The sequence below is a fragment of the Branchiostoma floridae genome, chromosome 2 (assembly GCF_000003815.2).
Source record: "Branchiostoma floridae strain S238N-H82 chromosome 2, Bfl_VNyyK, whole genome shotgun sequence".
In the NCBI taxonomy this organism is placed as follows: domain Eukaryota; kingdom Metazoa; phylum Chordata; class Leptocardii; order Amphioxiformes; family Branchiostomatidae; genus Branchiostoma; species Branchiostoma floridae.
The window spans coordinates 2,273,342-2,279,599 of NC_049980.1; the positions used below are offsets into that span (position 1 = coordinate 2,273,342).

The following is a 6,258-nucleotide window of genomic DNA, read 5'->3' on the forward strand; positions in this document are numbered from 1 at the left end:
GTAAAGTGGCCATCTGTCTACCCCTGACCCTGCTACTAACCTAGTATGTATTTTGTGTGGCTGAGACTGATTAGGTTGAGATGGGAACACTGTAAACACTACATAACAAGCTAAGGGGAGGTTTACAGCACGGCTGAAATTTGTGGAAGCTTTTGATTGAGATGAATTTGACATTTTGTGGTGTGATTATCGGAAGATTTTGTTACGAGGGAAGAGAATTGAAAAGTGAGGAAAACATAGCAGCCTGTCAAACAAACAAACAGGTAGACAAAAATGTAAAGCTGGAGACATCCTTGATGCAGCACAACTGACAGAGCTTGTGCAGCTTGTGAAGTTATGAATACAGCTGATTTAATCCTATTCTGAAAGACAGAGTAATTCAAACAGATTACCAGCTTACGTTTTGGGGAATTACTTTCATGTCTTGGGTAAAATTAGTTTGGCAAGCACAGATCAGAATCTAAAAATGGTAAAAAGAAATGAAAGTCGATGAGGCACTCACAGGTATGTGTTGGTTTATGCATTTCTAACCCACTGCAATATTGGACAGAAATTCAATGTTATTTCAGCCATCATGTGCTCATCCCATAGCACAGGTGCTTTAATCTGTCTCTATCAACTTTCACTCAATAGCAGTGTTTATTGTAGCAGGAGTAATCATCTAACAAACACCTCATTTCCTGTACTCTCCCATAATATAACACAATTAAAGCAAATGAAGACTACTGCAACATACTGACAATTAAAGAAAAAGAAGTGCAATGCACACATAAGTGAAAGTATTGACAGTACCTACTTAAGCTGCAAGATCACCGATACATTGCGCAGGAGCTGACAGTAAGAGATGGAATCTGTCTAGCATGTCGATAGTCGCCTGTATCATTTCAGTACTGTCAAGACAGTAACAGATCAGTAACAACTACTCATAGGAAACCAGGCTTCTGTAGTCGTCAGTAGCAGTAAAGGAAGTAAGCTGACATCCCTGAAATGTGACTGTCAATAACTAACAGTCTCATCTCAGTACTGAAAGTTTGCTATCATGGTAAGTTACACCGCATTGAATAATTTTGCTCCAACCTTGCAATTTCCTACGTCAATGTCTCCAACACAAAGGTCGAGTGCGGAGGTTACTCGAGGGCTTTGCATAAATCTGATCAGCGCAAACAAAGGCATGTAGTAAATGTCAGACCCCTACAGGCCACAGTAAATGTTACCAGTATAGTCTCCTGGGACACCAATACAATACATACAATTAACTCATCAAATTACGCAGGATACCCTACAGCTGTAATTCAATGGCAGAACATACGAATTGTTTTTCCACCTTAGTGAGGCTGTAATGCTTGCTTTAAAACCAATTGCAATTTTCCCCTAATCTAATTTTTTACTCAAATGCTGTGGTAAAATCAAATAATCCATGGAATTGAGGTATATTCGTGTTACTGTTTGTTCCAGATATCTTCGTTTCAGACAAAAGTTTTGGGAATTAAACAATAATGGAAATGCCAGATAGCCCTCTAAATCTGCACTTTCCAAAGTCATATACTAGAGGTCATTTAAACATCTCAAGGTCATAGTTACACCAGTTGGCAAAGGTCATAGAGTTCTGAAGAAGGGAATTAGAGATGGCAGACTTCACCCCCTTTGCTTGGGTCAGAAAAAATGCATCATATTTTAGCAAACATGGATATGTTAAAAACAATACTTAACTCCCTTGTGGTGAGTGAATGTAAAAACTTCAATTAAGGAGTTAACTTTGCAGATAGTGAAGTCTTACTATCTGCCCATCACAGGTGTCAGATGGAGAGTAAGAAATGTGACATCTGGATAAAAACGCATTTTTCTTCTTATCAAGGCCTGGTATCATCTATAATTTGATCAGACTTCACAAGTGAGTCGATATTGAAGGAGCTGTCCAAATGCCTTAAAGGTGAAATGGCTCTTCAGATAACAAGGAGTGGTGGTGAACTTTAGAAGGTCAAACCAAGGATGAGGTGAAACATCTTTATTCACCCTCTTTGGTGAAACATGGGCCATGAAGAGCAGAGAGAGAGAGAATTGGTTTCTTGACTTTAAAACTTTTGCAGCTCAAAAGGCTGAATTGCCGTTTTTTACAGTGGACGAACATGCAGAATTTCAAACACCAGCTTTAACATCATGAAAAACATAAGGGTGCATACAGCAAAATGTCTATTCTCAGTTAAAAGAAAATACAGCACTTCAAAGACTTCCCCCTGGAATGCAACAGCTAAGCAAATACCACCTTCCCAGCGTGGCATGTGTTATGGCACGCCCTGACCCAAGAGGTCCACATACTCCTATGTTGAACAACTCTGGACTGTTAGGTACTACTGTGGATCTTGGTGTGCAAACACATCGTCACTAAGCGATGGAACGTTCAGATCATCTGAAGAATGGATAATGATAGAAACCATCTAACGCCCCAAAATACAAAGCCATGGCACTTTTTAGTAGAATGATTCATAGTTCATTTCGTCCTACAAAAGCTAATTTTCATTTGTACTAATTTGTAGTTGTTGCCTTCTTCGTAAAATACATTAATTTTGTATACTGATTTTGTTGTAAACGTATAACGTTACTTGCACAAAAGGATGACATTGTGCTGTCTCCTCTAGTTTGATAAAGAAATTTGATCTTTCAACCGAGTGAGATTTCACCAAAGAATAACACCAAAAAAAAACACAGAAAAATATTAACAAAATGGGACATAAATTCACACCTAAATCAACATGTAGTCTTCAATACAATAATTTATTTGCTATCTTTGATTGTTGTTTTAATTCTGATCAGATAATAATGATTAGCTCACAAGCTGGTCTTGTTGATAAAACACAGACTGAATGGGCTATGAGGAAATCAAGAACATATCATTGTTGAATAGACAGTGTTATATGTTGGATAGACTAGACAGAGTATTATCAATATATGGTGCATTCATTGAATGTCCAGAGTGACTCTCAGAATGTGGCTGACAATAGCTGATGTTATTTGATAAGTGCTGGTTTCCTGTAACAGCTGGGAGGTGAAGTGGACGATACTTGTGTTCGACTGGCATGTTTCCTTTTCATTTATTGTTTGGCAACAAGGGCACACCCACTCACTAGTCTCTAACTCCAGTCTGCTTGGAGACTACCCACTCACATATATAGTGACTCAACACACAGTAGTGCACTTGCACAAATCATTCACATTAAAAAATGTTACTGGCTGCCATTTATGATAGATAATCTAAAATTAGATCCTTTCAAGAATTCGATGCGGAAAATCAATCTTAAAATAAATGATCAACCAAAAACTAGCTTTTGATGGGCGCCAATTAAAATCAACATACCCCCAACTGGGGTGAATCAATAACGGACTTTATCATTGACATGTTTGACTTGAAACTGTGATAAAATCGATCTTGTTTCAAGATTTCATGAAAGTTTTAAGACAAATCTATGAAGACCAGCCGAGCGGGATTCCTTGTGTTCCGTATAAGAAACTATAATTCGACGTGGAATCGGAAATAATTCATTATCATTAATGTGAAGGACAGACTTCCGTCTATTTTAAGTATTTATGTCCTGTCTGTTTGGCGGGGAAGACTATGTCTATATTTACCGTTTTAAACCAAAGAAAAACATCTCAATCTTTCTAACCCATGGCCGCCCGCCCTACATGACGTCCCCGACAATGTAACGGTACACGACACGGTACAATACCTGCTCACCTGCCCAACAACAACTTCAAAGAAAACCACCTGTGCCGAGCGGTTCGCCTTACTCTGCAAACAGCGGAACGCCCGCGTACTTCACGTTCAACTTCGGCACCGACATGTCTCGACAAGTCACGGGAACCTTACACCGATAACGGCATGTGGCTGGGAGAAATAAATCAGGTCGAGCCGGAGATCGATATGAAAGATTCCCGATATTATGTGTCAGACTGAGCCGGCCAGGATCAGCCGTCACTTCGGCACAAGCCGCGACCACCGCCGGCTTACATCACAAACACTTGCGGTGAGAAACAACTGTCCGACTTCTGATGGATATCCCGCGATAAACAACGTGTACATCCTTACCTTAACACGTGTAAATGCCCTCCAGATGTCTTGAGGAGTTGTTCCCGGAGTTTGAAGACGTCCCAGCCCGCGGTGAGGGCCGTACTCACACTACGGGATAGCAAAGTTTGGAGCCGAGGCAGCTGATTGGTCAACACCCGGTGGGAACACCCGGATGTAAGAACTTTGACCCACCCAAGAAGCAAACCGCGAACGGCGTTCATGACGCGGCACTTCCGGGTTTTGTCCCGGGTAGGCCACGCACGCGTCGTTTTGCAATCCTTCCTGTCTTTTTTTCTTGTATTTACGACAACCCCAACGTCTTTGATTCACGGTTGTTCAAAAGACTTGTTACTCAACCGTTGGTTGGTCAATTTTTCCTTTTGACCAGAAGCTAACGTTAATAGAGTTGGTTTGACCAACATTGGCTCGACTCTTTCAAGACCCTCCTTGGTTCGACGTTCGACCAGGTAGGACAGTTTGAAAGGGTCTCTAGCCAACACAGACAAAGACAGAGGTCGAATATATTGATCTTGTTTAGACACAAACAGAAAAATTTCAACTGCTTTTGAACTTGTATCTGATTTTTTAAAGTTTCCATAGTCTCAAGGTAGTCAGTAGAGGAAGGGGAGTCTTCTAAGAAAATACACACGTCAAAGAAGTCCTATATGATAGTAGCATATCGATTTTTCTTGCTCCAAGTACAGATATCGCAGACAATAAACACGCTTTCATTTACTGTAAAAGGATTGCTGAATTCAATGAATCAAACAAATGCTCATGTCGCAAATGGATCACTCAGTACGAAATCCGGTCGACACTGTTGACTCATCCCGGTCCAAACTCTGCATGTCACCCTAGACATTCCACTCAGCCGGCAGTGACTCATGTGGCTTAAAATGACGTTTACGTGAGAGATAGAAACCTACAAAAGATAAATTCATATAATGTACGCTAGACTGAACTCTAAATGGGCTTTAAATGTGGGTTACAGACTGGCATTGTACGTGTTTAAATGCCATCGTTCAACTTAGTAACTGCCTTTATATACACACGATGCACCGTACGTCATCGCGAAAGGGGGTATAGCTCAGTGGTAGAGCATTCGACTGCAGATCGAGAGGTCCCCGGTTCAAATCCGGGTGCCCCCTTGAAGTTTTTTTTTTTTTTGCCTTACAGAGCATTTTCTATGTGAAATCATATTCTAAGTCTTCTATAATTTTCCCTTGCGTTTTGTGATAAATAAAGGGCTAGTTATACGTATTTCAAATTATATGTAAATCTGTAGTACTCGTTACCCGTACTTTACATGCAATGGTAGATATAGATACAAACGCACACCATAAATAAGCTCAAGACTTTAGGGCAAATTTCTTACTTTTTTTTTTTGCATTTTCAACACAATTGTGTCGTCTCTAATCACATTTCAGCCACTACCTTTTCTCAATAGAATAGTCCAAATGCTTCTGAATGTCTGAACGCATCTGAAATGTAGAAATGTGACATAAAGTAATGTGTGATTGGCTACTCTCCAAGCAGAGGTTAGGCTACGAGTTTTTTTAATAACGTTTTTTTAGTCGTTTTTATTCAATCAATCAAAAATTGGGCTTTCTATTTTGTATCGTATTGTCACAATCTAGGTTTGGACAATATAAGATACAATACAAAATAGAAAGCCTGATAAAAACGACTAAGGACACACCAATTTGCTTTCTTGGTTCACGTATTTTTCATAAAAAATATGGAGCGACAGGGTGAAAAGAATAAAAATAAAAATTGTGAAATGTTTGGGGTAAAGATAAGGGCTAATCCAAAACATAAGTAATAAAAAGTTTTCAGCTTGAAAAAAGTACAAAAACACTATTACTGTACAGTAACAGCACCTGTTCTATGAAAATTACAAAAGTAGTGTCAGTTTTTATGTTTGTCCTATTCTTCATGAATGAGAAATATAACTGTAATAATAATACCCGCATTTTAAGGAGCTTATGATATAAAGGCCAATTTGCTACATCAGAAAGTTGGTGAATGGTTTCATTCAATGGTGAAAATCTGCTGAGTGGTACTAGTAATTTTTTATTTTTTTTTTTCCAAAAAAATAAGAGGTGAGCTAATCCGTGAACCAATCAATTAAATTGGTATGGCCCAAAAAACGTTAAAGAAAAACAACAGCCGGAGCCTAACCTCTGCTTGGA

The 6,258-nt window shown here is 39.2% G+C and overlaps 1 protein-coding gene and 1 non-coding gene across 5 annotated transcripts in view; one reads left to right on the forward strand and one right to left on the reverse strand.

The window, feature by feature from the left end:
• Positions 1–5,116, reverse strand: part of LOC118403421 (PDZ domain-containing protein 2-like) — a 68,972-nt gene extending 63,856 nt beyond the window's left edge. For 2 of the 4 annotated variants that reach the window (XM_035802141.1, XM_035802154.1), the window contains exon 1: positions 4,085–5,116. The gene's annotated coding sequence lies outside the window, so the exon portion shown is untranslated. Of the gene's footprint in view, positions 1–3,733; positions 3,884–4,084 lie in introns of all 4 variants that reach the window. The other 2 variants (XM_035802149.1, XM_035802135.1) reach the window with 2 other exon arrangements.
• Positions 5,117–5,142: 26 nt separating this feature from the next.
• On the forward strand, positions 5,143–5,214 carry Trnac-gca. Its single transcript has one exon. It is a non-coding gene; the product is annotated as a tRNA-Cys (tRNA).
• Positions 5,215–6,258: the final 1,044 nt, after the last annotated feature.